This window comes from Podarcis cretensis (assembly GCF_951804945.1).
Source record: "Podarcis cretensis genome assembly, chromosome: 8".
Taxonomy (NCBI): domain Eukaryota; kingdom Metazoa; phylum Chordata; class Lepidosauria; order Squamata; family Lacertidae; genus Podarcis; species Podarcis cretensis.
In genome coordinates this window covers 1,542,089-1,555,709 of record NC_137177.1, presented here as the reverse complement: position 1 = coordinate 1,555,709, position 13,621 = coordinate 1,542,089, and positions in this window count along the sequence as shown.

The following is a 13,621-nucleotide window of genomic DNA, read 5'->3' as shown; positions in this document are numbered from 1 at the left end:
TTGCCTAGGCAATAAAATTATACCAAGTCAAATAAAAAGTATTGAGTTCCTTGCCTGTCCTTTTCTTGCCAATATGAGTTATTAGTTCATCCGTCAAGATCAAGTGCCAAAGCTTGCGAAAGCAAGGCCTCAAAGAGGACCAAATTCAGCGTCCTCCAAAAAGCGTAAGTCCAATCACAGAACGGCAACCCCATTCAAAGATTGAACTGGACGAGATGTTCTTCAGTAGGTCTTGAGTTGGAAACACAAAGCTGTAGGCATAGATCAATCACAGGAAGGCAAATCAAAGCCACCACCCTGGTGAGAATAACACAAGACCTATTGAAGAACATCTCAACCAGTTCAATCTTTGCAAAACAGCTTTGAAAAACTTTTTCATATTCTCCAGTGTGCTACCCTTGCCGTTGTGGTGGCACGGGGTTGCCGTTCTGGGATAGGAGTTACGCTACTTGTTGAACGGTTCGTTTATCCAGTCTGTATAACATTCATTGCACATGTAACTTGTTAAGATACAGTTGTACATTTATCTAGTCCATGTTTACAGTACAGTCGTACCTCAGGTTAAGTACTTAATTCATTCCGGAGGTCCGTTCTTAACCTGAAGCACCACTTTAGCTAATGGGGCCTCCTGCTGCCGCCGTGCTGCCGGAGCACGATTTCTGTTCTCATCCTGAAGCAATGTTATGAACCCGAGATACTATTTCTGGGTTAGCGGAGTCTGTAACCTGAAGCGTATGTAACCCGAGGTACCACTGTATCTCCAGGCTTTGTTTTGCACATGGCACCATAGTATGTTTGTTGCTTGAATGGTTACAAGTCTATCTCTATTCTAGTTATTATTCTAGTAAATTTGGTTTTATACTTATAAGCCAGTTTGTGGTGGTGGTGTTGTTTTGTTGCATTATTATTACTGTCACCACATTTGATACTTGGTGTATACAGCAGCGTAGCGTGGGTTGTCAGCACCCGGGGCAAGGCAAGTAATTTGCGCCCCTAACCCCTAACCTGCCGCCGCTGCCAGCTTCTTCTTGCTGCTGCCTGGGCTGGGGTATTTACGGTAAGGTAGCCACGGCGGCGGCGGCGGGTCCGTGTCAGGTGATCTGAGGCAAGTTGCCGCTGGCACTGCCGCCCAAACGACGCCGCTTGCCCGGAGGAGGAGGAGGGCAGAGAGGCGAGGAAAATGCAACATGGCCCAGCAGCTGCAGTGGCGGCGGGGCTGTGAGGAGGGGCTGCCTGGCGCGCCCTCCACGGCCCTGACGCGCGGGGACCGCGGCGAGCGCTGAGAGCCGCTTTCTGCCGGACGCCTTCAGCCCGGACGCGCGCACAGCTCGTCGGTTCCGCGAGACATGGGGCTCTGCTACAGCCTGCGCCCGAGGCTCTTTGGCGACTCCGGAGGCAGCAAGCGCGCCCCCCCCCCAGATGTTGCAGCCAGTGCGGCCGGCCCCCCCTGCACCCCCCACGCTACGCCACTGGGTGTATATACTATGCATAGGCATTGCCTTAGGAGATAACAGAAATGTATATTAAGGGGCGCAATCTGTTGGGCGTAGACTTTGGAGTCTATTCCTCTGTGCCTATTTTGCTGGCTAGCAAAATAAAGCCCTTTGTTTTACTCATTTGCTGCGTGAGTTTTTTATCAGCCCCGAACGTTGATTTTTGCAATAAAGTTTTGCAATAAAGCCTGCTTCATGGAACACTTTTAACCGGATGGAGGGCCCCTGAGGGTTAAACCACCTGAGGGTGGGTGTTGGGTTTGAATAACAGCAAATTACAAGATAGTTTAGTTGAGATTCCTGCCTTGCAGGGGTTGGACTAGATGACCCTCGGGTCCCTTTCCAGCTCTACGGTTCTGTAACCGTACGAAGCCGTATTGCTACAATTCCTCCAGCAAAGCTTTGTAGTTGGCATTGTTAATTTTATTTAATGTTACCAGGTGCATTTTCCAACGATGTGCGACTTTTCGGTTGTTCTCCCAGATCCTTGTGGATGTGGACTTCAAGGGAGCCTTGACCCAGATTGTATTCCATTCAGTACCTCCCAAAGACTCACCTAGATCCTTTTTCCTAACGAGTTTTTAGCCTTTCAAGATGAGCTAACGAGATACAATGGTTAAGGCTTTTCAGAGCTAGAAAATGAAGCCTTTGCCCAGCAGGCTGGAGGTTTGCTCCACAGGAGTCAATGGACAGGTTTGCTTGCAACGATGGCTTGTAAAATGTACAATTTGGTGCATCGCAAGCCAATTATAATTTAGGTTTCCAAGTTTTTGTCATATCTCTGGGGCTGCCAGCTGCTATTAAAATCTCAAAACCTGCATAAACCAACGTGTTCCCATTTTCCCAAAAGTCTGAATAGCACCAGCTTTGCAAAAGGAGGGTGAAATATTGAGGGTGCCCTGGATGACATTGCAAAGAATGAGTTTATTTGCCTATGTGGGGGTTGCGGTATATATGTTATGATCAGTGCCGGATTTACGTTTAAGCTAAAAAAGCTCTAGCTTAAGGCCCCACTCTCTTGGGGGGCCCCAAAAAATTTAAAGGGAAAAAAACTGGATGCACATTTCCAAAATATAAGATAAAAAACAAATAAAATAAAACCTACATACAGCAAGAGTGTTTTGTGTTGTGTAGGCTGCTATTTTGTGATGTGCAAATGGCTTTAGAGGTCCATAATTTATGAGGTCCATAAATTACCATGTAGCATATATTTTAACACAAAAAAACTGTGACAATTTGTTGTTGACAAAGGACAGCTGGACATAGAAAGGACCCCATTAGCTTCAGGAGCTGAGGGCCGCATCAAACCTCAATCCGGCCCTGGCCCTGAGGCTAAGCAACGAGGAACACTGAAAAACTATGCTGCTTCGGTTTGAAGAAAAAGGTCTGCAAGTTCTGTTACATACAATGGAACTTAGAGGAAAACACAACTTAAGAAGATATTGGAACGCTCTGGGTCATTTTGCCTTTGCTGCTGTGTGCACAGAAAATGGTAGAACCAGCTGAAGGACAACACATGGAGATCTGCATTGATCGTTACCATGCCTCTTCAATTATCATCACTGTATAATTATAAAATGGTTGTATAATCTTAGAAGGGGGCCTGGCTGTGAGGGGATGGGGTTGCAACTACCATGAAGAGACCCTAAACTTCTGAATTTGACCCGACACCACTGTATGTCCTCTGACAGCGATGCACCTCGGAGACCAGGGTTCGAATTGCCACCCAGTCATGAAGTTTGCAGGGTGAGCTTCGGAACCAGTCTCCGCCTCTCACCCTGGCCTACCTCCCAGGTTGTTGTGAGGATTAAATGAGGAGGGGGCAGAACCACGTATATGGTGCCACGAGCCCCTTGAAGGAAACAGTGGGACAGAAATGCTATCCTGAAATCAATCAATGTGAAACACACCTTGGCAGCCAGATAATAATAATAATAATTTATTATTTATACCCTGCCCATCTGGCTGGGCTTCCACAGCCACACTGGGCGGCTTCCCACAGAACACTAAAATACAGTAATTCATCAAACATTGAAAGCTTCCCTAAGCAAGGCTGCCTTCAGATGTCTTCTAAAAGTCTGATAGTTGTTGTTCTCCTTGACATCTGATGGGAGGGCGTTCCACAGGGTGGGCGCCACTACCAAGAAGGCCCTCTGCCTGGTGGTTCCCTGTAACCTCACTTCTCGCAATGAGGGAACCGCCAGAAGGCCCTCAGCGCTGGACCTCAGTGTCCGGGTAGAACGATGGAGGTGGAGACGCTCCTTCGGGTATACTGGGCCTTTGAGGCCGTTTAGGGCTTTCAAGGTCAGCACCAACACTTTGAATTGTGCTCGGAAACGTCCTGGGAGCCAATGTAGGTCTTTCAGGACTGGTGTTATGTGGTCTCGGCAGCCGCTCCCAGTCACCAGTCTAGCTGCCGCATTCTGGATTAGTTGTAGTTTCCGGGTCACCTTCAAAGGTAGCCCCACATAGAGCACATTGCAGTAGTCCAAGCGGGAGATAACCAGAGCATGCACCACTCTGTCGAGACAGTCTGTGGGCAGGTAGGGTCTCATCCTGCGTACCAGATGGAGCTGGTAAACAACTGCCCTGGACACAGAATTAACCTGTGCCTCCATGGACAGCTGTGAGTCCAGAATGACTCCCACGCTGCGCACCTGGTCCTTCAGGGACACAGTTACCCCATTCAGGATCAGGGAGTTCTCTACACCAGCCCGCCCCCTGTCCCCCCAAAACAGTACAGGATTCAACCTCAATCTGTTAAGAGTGTTATCTGTTAATGTGATCATTTTTGGCATCTCACGATGGGCGTTTGGACGGGACACCCGCTCCTTCTGTGCTTGGGGTGGGGGATATGGCCAGGTGTGAACACGTAACACTCAGGCTTTTAGCTGCAGGTGTGATCCACTCCCCTCTGGAGAAAACTCTGCGCCAGGGGATGCTGGCAGCGGAGGCAGATGGCCCAGGCAGAGAAAGGCTGGTCCCTTGTTATGCAACTTTTATCGTTGCTGTTGGAAAACAGAGTGGGAGTCAGGGAGAGACACAGGCAGCTGGCACATTTGCAGACAGAGCCCGACACAGGGTGGCAGCGAAACTGAAAGGCTCCTCTCTCTCTCTCTGATCCAAAGGGGAGACAACCCTCCCTGCTTTCCGTCTTGGACGTTTTAAAAACACAACCACCCCAAAAAGCAGGCATTCTCTGCAGATCCATCCCACGAAGTCATCTCAGGGTGATGCTGCTGATGGGCTCTTGCTATTTTTTGAGAGATTTAGTGTCACACTGGGAAATCCAGGCTGCACAGCTAAGAGTTGATGGGGAGATTCTTGCGCAACAAACCCCTTTCCCCCCCGCAAAAAAATGGACCTTTTGCAATAAGAAAAAGAAAATGCAGCCATGCCCACAAGGAGACATAGAGGCAGCATGGGGGTGGCAGCGGTTCTCAACCTGTGGGTCCCCAGATGTTGTTGGACTACAACTCCCATCATCCCTGAGCTCTGGCCTTGCTAGCTAGGGGTGGTGGGAGTTGTGGTTCAACAACATCTGGGGACCCACAGGTTGAGAAAGGCTGAATTCTAAACCCTTGCTGGGTTTGACACAGTATTTTGCAGCAGTTTTACCTGGGGATTGTGTGTGTGTGTGTGTGTGTGTGTGTGTGTGTGTGTGTGTTCACCTTGCCTCAAGGGTCCATGTCCCCACACCAATTGAGCTGCAATTCCTGCATCGCACGGGGTTGGACTAGATTGCGCTTTGTGGCTCCCTTTCCAACTCTACAATTCTGCGATTCTCTCCTTTCCTTGGGCTCTGCCATTTTGTCACGCGCCTTGCGAATATCCCTGGGGAGGGTGGACGGAACCTGCCATAACTCCAGCCCCCACCTCCTCCGTCGGGCGATATGATTCTTCATCTGCATCCCCCGAAGCAGCCGTATAATTATCAGGCTTGAAAAGTGCAGCTGTTTGCTCTTTGGGAGCTGAGAAACAGCCGCCCACCCACCCCCTCGCCCTCCCTCCCTCCCCCCGAAGGACTTTCCCGGGCTCCCACCTTCTGCTGCTCGGCTCTGCCTGCAAAATTAATGCACATTAAAAATAGACGCTTTGTGTGTGTTTTTAACAAAGCGATGGGGGAAGAGGTGTAGCTGCGGCAGGAACATTTATTCCAAGCTGGCAGCAACAACCAAGAGTCTCTTTGTTTTTGGGGCCTTAAGGGTTGCCAATGTTTGCCAAGGGGGCTGCCCCTTTGTTTTTTTGACTGCATCTTTTTTGGAGCGTGTGTGTTTCACGTGCTGTTTGGGCAATTTTGAGCATCACCAGTTTTGCTTCAGAGTATTAAACGGGTGTTATGTGCTACCCACACGAATCTTTTTTAGATTTCCAAATGTCTCCCTGGGATTATTCACATACCCGCATTGCAGCGGCAGGGTTACCCCTAGGGTGCCTTCCACATTTACGGTTCTGCGCTCCTATGACCTTTAATGCTACATTTGGCACAGCAGCTTATTGCATTTCCCTACTGATTTCTGCATTTTATTTGAGCTTTCACGCGACGGGAAAGCCGCTTCTGAGAATCCGCTGGAAGCTGAGCCCGAATGTACGTCTTAATTGCTTCCAGAAATAATCCAGCGTCCGTGGTTGTCACACGTCACACACACTGGTATGAATAAACTTTAGCACGGCATGCTGGTCTATCAAGTCAAAATGGCAGAGTTCCTACATCAGACCATGTTGTCGTTTAGTCATGTCCGCCTCTTGGTGACCCCCTGGACCAGAGCACGCCAGGCACTCCTGTCTTCTACTGCCTCCCACAGTTTGGTCAGACTCATGCTGGTAGCTTCGAGAACACAGTCCCACCATCTCGTCCTCTGTTGTCCCCTTCTCCTTGTGCCCTCCATCTTTCCCAACATCAGGGGCTTTTCCAGGGAGTCTTCTCTTCTCATGAGATGGCCAAAGTCTTGGAGCCTCAGCTTCAGGATCTGTCCTTCCAGTGAGCACTCAGGGCTGATTTCCTTCAGAATGGAGAGGTTAGATCTTCTTGCAGTCTATGGTACTCTCAAGAGTCTCCTCCAGCACCAGAATTCAAAAGCATCTGTCAGGGACTCAGCGGGAGCGCAGGGAGGAGAGGAGATGGAAAGCGAGGGGGAGCAATCCGAGGGCAGCGTAGGAGAATATGACAGCAGCCCGATAGATTCCATGAGCCTCTCCAGCGAATCGGAAGATTCACAGAAGGGGGCGCCGATGGGCAGGGCAAGGGGCGACCCAAGGGGGACACCCCAGAAGCAAGGGGCCAGCGGGGACTCCCAGAGCAGCGGTTGGAAGTCAGGACCAGCTTCCCCACCGGAGCGTAGTGGGGGGGAGGAGTCCCAGGTGTCAGAGCCCACATATGCACCACCAGCGAGAGAAGATGAGTCAGGGTGGACCACGCCTCCATCGGAGAGCGAGTTAACGGTTAAGAGGAAAGTTGCAGGCTGGGCGCGCACGCCAAGTTCAAAGGTACAGGCGAGCGGCACAGAAGGTAGCCCGGATAGGGAACCAGGTCCTAAAGCCCGCCGGAAGGAGGGGCAAGAATCGTCAGAGTCAGCGTCAGAGGAGTCCAGGAAGGATGAGACCCTAGCGGGCAGGAGGGCCCAGAGGAGAAAGGAACTTAGGAAGAGGTGGAGCAAAGCGAGAGTCTTAAACTGGTGTGGAGGGGGAGGAGACTCAGACAGGACTTCGCCGGTCTAAGGTCGGGACGTAGAGCTGCACGCTGCGGCTTTAAAATGGAGACTGAATCTCAATAAAGACTTTTGTACATAACTACAGCCTAGCGTTGGTCCTCTGTGAGCTGGGACCTGGAGGCAGCTCAGACAGTAAGTCCTGTCTCACATTTCAAAGTACCTCGCAACGTGAGAGGACGCAGCGAGGGGCGAAGATAGGTGCTTCGCGAGCTCACAAAAGCAGCACAAGATGACTACAGAAGAACGACTGGCAGCTTTGCAAGAAGCCGTGGTACAACTTAACGCAGAAATACGAGCGGCAAGGAGGAGAGAAGAGGAATCAGATGCTGTCTGCAAGGATCTGCAAAACAGGTTGGAAATGTTGACTAAACAGGGGCCACCGGCAGCCAAATCAGAAGGGATCGGGCTCGGGAAGAGAGGGGGGAGCCTGGTGTCGCATTTCGATGGGAGTCTGCAGCAATATCCTAACTTCAGAGCAGACGTAGTTTTTGCACTAAAGTTGCTGGAGAAGGACTTTAGAGATGAGCAGGAGAAAGTAGGCTTCATACTAACGCATCTCCATGGAGAAGCTAAAGCGTGGTTGCGCAATCTGTGGAGAGATAATGATCCAGTCCTCCAAAACGCAAAAGCCTTCATTAAGGCGATGGACGATTGTTTTTTATCGGAGATAGATGTGGATGTCGCTAGAAAAGAGGTTCACGGTTTGAAACAAGGCAGAGCCACTGTAAGGCAATATCATTCCCGCTTTTTTGCATTGGTCAACGCGCTGGGATGGGAAAAAGACTCAGCGTCCGTCAGGGACCTGTTCTGGGAGGGGCTGAACGGGGCTGTGAAAGACGAAATAGCAAGGGGGGAGAGGCCACGGAGCACTCAAGAAGTGGTCCAGAAGGCGTTGACGATTGGTGTGCGGCTAGAAGAACGTCCCTGGAGCAAGGATGAAGGGCGTTGGGGACGCACGCCAGCAAGGGCACCTCCTTTCTTTCCCAGAGACTCAGCGCGCGCTCAATCCACGCCTCCACTGGGAGGGGGAGAGGAGCCGATGGAGATAGGTGGTGCCAAGGCTCAGTCAGCGACCAGAGCCCTCACACCAGGAGCAGCCAAGGTGAAGCCTCCTAGAGGGAACAGGAAGTGTTACATCTGCGACAGTGCTCAGCACATGGCAAAAGAGTGCCCCCAGAGGCTCCGCAAGCACAATGCAGCCTCAGCAAAAGTAACAGAAGCAGCTCAGCAGAGGGAACCGCAGCAGGGAAACGACGAAGTCTGGCTGGAAGCAGAGCCGCTGGGGCCCAGCCAGACGAATCAGTGAAGCAGTCCCCAGGAATCTTACAGCCCACAGACCCCCTCCCGCCCAAACCAGTGGTGCAGCTCACCGCAACACTCCAGCTTCCCAATGGGCTCACCATGGAAGTGCCTATTACCATTGACTCTGGTAGCAATGCAGACTTTATAGGAGTGGATTTCATCAAGCAACATAGCATAGCGCTCCTGCCGGCCACGATGCCCCTGAAAGTAGTGACAGTCGATGGAAGAGAATTGCTGGGGGGACAGGTGGTACAGCAAACGCCGCCAATGGTGATGCGCATTGGAAATCACCGCGAAGTCATCAGCTTCAACGTCACCCAACTGTCAGACACGCCCATAGTGTTGGGCATGAGCTGGTTGGACAGGCACAGCCCGGCATTGGCATGGTACCAGCGTAAATTGACCTTCTGCTCCTCCTACTGCGCAGAACATTGCATCATGACTAACCAGGAGGACGAGGGGCAAGAGGATGACCCACAGCTACAACTGGGCATGCTGCAAGCGGTACCCGACAAGTACAAGGCGTTTTTGGAGGTCTTCTGCGAGAAGGAAGCGGACAAGCTGCCTCCCCACAGACCCTACGACTGCAAGATTGACCTCCTGCCGGGGGCAACGCTGCCGACCGGAAAACTGTACTCCATGTCTGAAGACGAACTGCAAGAGCTCAGGGAGTTCATAGATCACAATTTGAAGCGGGGATTCATCCGAGAATCCAAAGCAGTGGGGGGCAGTCCTGTGTTCTTTGTGAAGAAAAAAGACACGCCCCAGAAGAGGCTAGTAGTTGATTTCAGAATTTTAAATTCGAAAACCAAGCCCACGGCTTTCCCGATGCCCAAGATCGACGACTTGCTCGCGACGGTGAGGAAGGGACGCATCTTCACCAAGCTGGATCTACGCGGGGCGTACAATCTTATACGCATGCGGGAGGGCGACGAGTGGAAGACGGCCATGTTCACGCCCTTGGGCACCTATGAGTATAGGGTTATGCCCTTCGGTTTACAAAATGGCTCCCACTGCTTCCAAGCCTTCATGCATCACGTGTTAGCGGGGCTCCTCTACAAGAAGTGCGTCTGCTTCCTGGACGACATTCTGATCTTCTCGGAATCGCAGGAGGCTCACGAGAGAGATGTCAAGGAAGTCCTGCAAAGACTACGGGAGCACAGGCTTTACGCCAAACTGGAGAAATGCCAGTTCGACATGACGGAGGTGGATTTCCTGGGCTACAAGCTGTCCGACAAGGGAATCGCCATGGACAGCGCCAAGGTACGATCAGTACTGGACTGGAAGAGCCCGCGCAATCGGAAGGAGGTCCAGAGGTTTGTCGGCTTTGCTAACTTTTATCGCAAGTTCATCAAGGGTTTTGCTATGCAGACGGCGGCCATCACGGACACCCTCAGCTCCAAGAAGAAGAAGTTCATCTGGACGGAGCAGGCGGAGCAGTCCTTTCAGAAACTCAAGCGTCTTTTCGCTTCCGAGGAACAACTGCTGCATGTGAACCCCAGCAAGCCCATGAGGGTGGAGACGGATGCCTCCGACAGAGCCGTGGGGGCAGTCCTGTTGCAGCGAGACCCGCAAGGGGATTGGAGGCCGTGTGCTTTCTACTCCAGGAAACTCAGCAAGTCGGAGCAGAACTACACCATCTGGGACAGAGAGTTGCTGGCCATTCATGCAGCATTCAAGGCGTGGCGGCACTTCCTCATCGGAGCCAAACACACGGTGCAAGTTCGCACGGACCATAAGAACCTGGAGTACTGGCGCACGGCGCGGTTCCTGAACCAGCGACACATCCGCTGGGCGGAGTTCTTTGCGGATTTCGACTTCAGGATAGAATATATCCCTGGAGACAACAACATCATGGCTGATGCGCTATCCAGGAAGCCGCAGTATCTGGAGGAAGCAGCACCGGTAGCGGCCAAACACATTTTCGCACCCAAGGCGTGGGCATGCGCTTCTGCCACAGTAGACCTGGAAGCGATACGGCGCGAGCTGCGAACAGATTCCTTCGCGCGCTCCAAGATGGAGGAGGTGCGCAGCGGCACGGCAAAGGACGACGAGTTCCAGATACGCGACGGACTGCTCCTCCGCAAGGGGGCCATCTACGTACCGGGAGATGAACTCCGCGCGACAGTACTGCAACAGCTACACGACGCACCCAGCGCCGGACATTTCGGCAAGGAAAAGACGGTGGAATTAGTAGCCAGAGACTTTTGGTGGCCCAAGATGCGGGGAGAAGTTGCGGATTACGTCACGAGGTGCGACACCTGCCAAAGGGCCAAGCCAGTACACAGACCGCCGGCGGGACTGTTAGAACCGCTACAGACCCCGTCCGAACCGTGGGAGAGGGTAGCCTTGGACTTTGTCACTGATCTGCCCAGCTCGAGGGGCAAAACAGCAGTACTCGTGGTAGTCGACATGTTCACCAAGATGGCGCACTTCATTCCTTGCGCGAAGGTGGCCACAGCGGAACAGACAGCCAAGCTGTTCATAGACCACGTGTTCAAGGTACACGGCCTGCCACGGTCTATCCTGTCCGACAGGGGGCGCCAGTTCATCTCGAGTTTCTGGCGGAAGCTGATGGGGATCCTGAACGTCAAGGTCAACCTAGCGTCGGCAAGACACCCGCAGACCAACGGACAAGCGGAGAGGGTCAACGCCGTCATGCAGCAGTACCTGAGATGTTACGCCAACCAGCAGCCCTCGACCTGGGTGGACTATCTGCCCCTGGCCGAGTTTGCCTACAACAACACACAACACGTGTCCACGGGGGTGACACCGTTTTTTGCCAACCACGGGCGACATCCCAGGACCTTCCCGGGCTTAGAGAAAGCGGGGGAGGGGGAGCCGCAGGGAGCAGAGGCATTGGCAGAGGAGTTACAGGAGGTCCATGAACAGCTCCGTAGACAGTTAGACCTAGCAAAACACGTATACAAGATGCAAGCAGACAAACACAGAAGAGTGGGGGAGGACATACGGGTAGGGGACTGGGTCTGGTTAGCGGCCCAGGCAGTGCCGGCCAGATCCTTAGCTAAGAAGAAGCTAGGACACAAGCAGTTGGGCCCTTACCTAGTCGAGGCACAGATCAACCCAGTGGCTTTCCGTTTGACACTACCGGAGGGTTCCAGAATGCACCCTGTCTTTCATAGATCGGTGCTAACGCCCTACAAGGCACCTCACAGGTTTCAGGAGCCAGGGACAGCTCCCAGTCCGCTTAGAGATGCACCCATGACAGGGGGGTCGCCGAGGGCGGGGCCACTCAACGAGGTGACGGAGATTTTGGACTCGAGATGGGGGGAAGAGGGAGTCGAATATCTCATCGCAAGGGAAGATGCCCCGGCCAGCGCCAACAGCTGGGTGCCGTACTATGCGGTGGAGGAGCACTACCTCAAAGACGAGTTCCACGCACTCTTCCCACACAGGCCCATGCCGGAGGATTATTTTGACGAATATCTTTTCACCCCCACACTCTCAGCCAGTACGTTTCAGGGGTTCTCCTCGGCTGAGGAGACGGTTCCAGAGACTACCTCGCCGGAGGGGTCGGTCTCAGACTTGGGTGCGGAACGCTCTTATTGGTGGGACACTCAACCCGAGGAGGAGTGGCGCAGGAGACTGCTCAGAGGGCCCTGGCACGCAGACTACCCAGAGGAAATGGGGGAACAAGGGGGCATGGACGGGTTGGGGGAGGATCCTGGTTTCGAGCACGCCGGCAACGAGATGGAAGCGGAGGAGAGCGACGTCGATGTACCCGTCACGGACTGGCAGCATGCCAGGGGGGAAGACCGGTATCCGGCATGCACCCCCACAGCATTGGAGCACCCGGAACCCACGCCAGAAGAGGGGGAGGGGGGAAGGGGGGGCTTCGAGGGGGGGATGGATGTCAGGGACTCAGCGGGAGCGCAGGGAGGAGAGGAGATGGAAAGCGAGGGGGAGCAATCCGAGGGCAGCGTAGGAGAATATGACAGCAGCCCGATAGATTCCATGAGCCTCTCCAGCGAATCGGAAGATTCACAGAAGGGGGCGCCGATGGGCAGGGCAAGGGGCGACCCAAGGGGGACACCCCAGAAGCAAGGGGCCAGCGGGGACTCCCAGAGCAGCAGTTGGAAATCAGGACCAGCTTCCCCACCAGAGCGCAGTGGGGGGGAGGAGTCCCAGGTGTCAGAGCCCACATATGCACCACCAGCGAGAGAAGATGAGTCAGGGTTGACCACGCCTCCATCGGAGAGCGAGTTAACGGTTAAGAGGAAAGTTGCAGGCTGGGCGCGCGCGCCAAGTTCAAAGGTACAGGCGAGCGGCACAGAAGGTAGCCCGGATAGGGAACCAGGTCCTAAAGCCCGCCGGAAGGAGGGGCAAGAATCGTCAGAGTCAGCGTCAGAGGAGTCCAGGAAGGATGAGACCCTAGCGGGCAGGAGGGCCCAGAGGAGAAAGGAACTTAGGAAGAGGTGGAGCAAAGCGAGAGTCTTAAACTGGTGTGGAGGGGGAGGATTCTCAGACAGGACTTCGCCGGTCTAAGGTCGGGACGTAGAGCTGCACGCTGCGGCTTTAAAATGGAGACTGAATCTCAATAAAGACTTTTGTACATAACTACAGCCTAGCGTTGGTCCTCTGTGAGCTGGGACCTGGAGGCAGCTCTGACAGCATCCATTCTTTGGCGATCAGCCTTCTTTATGGTCCAGCTCTCACTTCCATACATCACTACTGGGAAAACCATAGCTTTAACTATACAGACCTTTGTTGGCAAGGTGATGTCTCTGCTTTTTAAGATGCTGTCTAGGTTTGTCATTGCTTTCCTCCCAAGAAGCAGGCGTCTTTTCATTTTGTGGCTGCTGTCACCATCTGCAGTGATCATGGAGCCAGACCAGGACCTGGGTCCCTTGGCAACAAAGCTCACTTCAGTAACCTTGGGGGCCAGTTACTGCTTCTTAGCCTAACCTACCTCACAGGGTTGTTGTGAGTATTAAACGAGGAGGTGGGGAGAACCATGTCCGACGCTTGAGCTATACTTGAAATGTAAGGTAGAATGTAAATGCGATAAATGAACTTAACAAAATGTTCCCCCAGGTCTGAATTGAACAGACGGAATCTGTTCACCGAAAAGAGGAGGCATTAAGCCATCGGGTT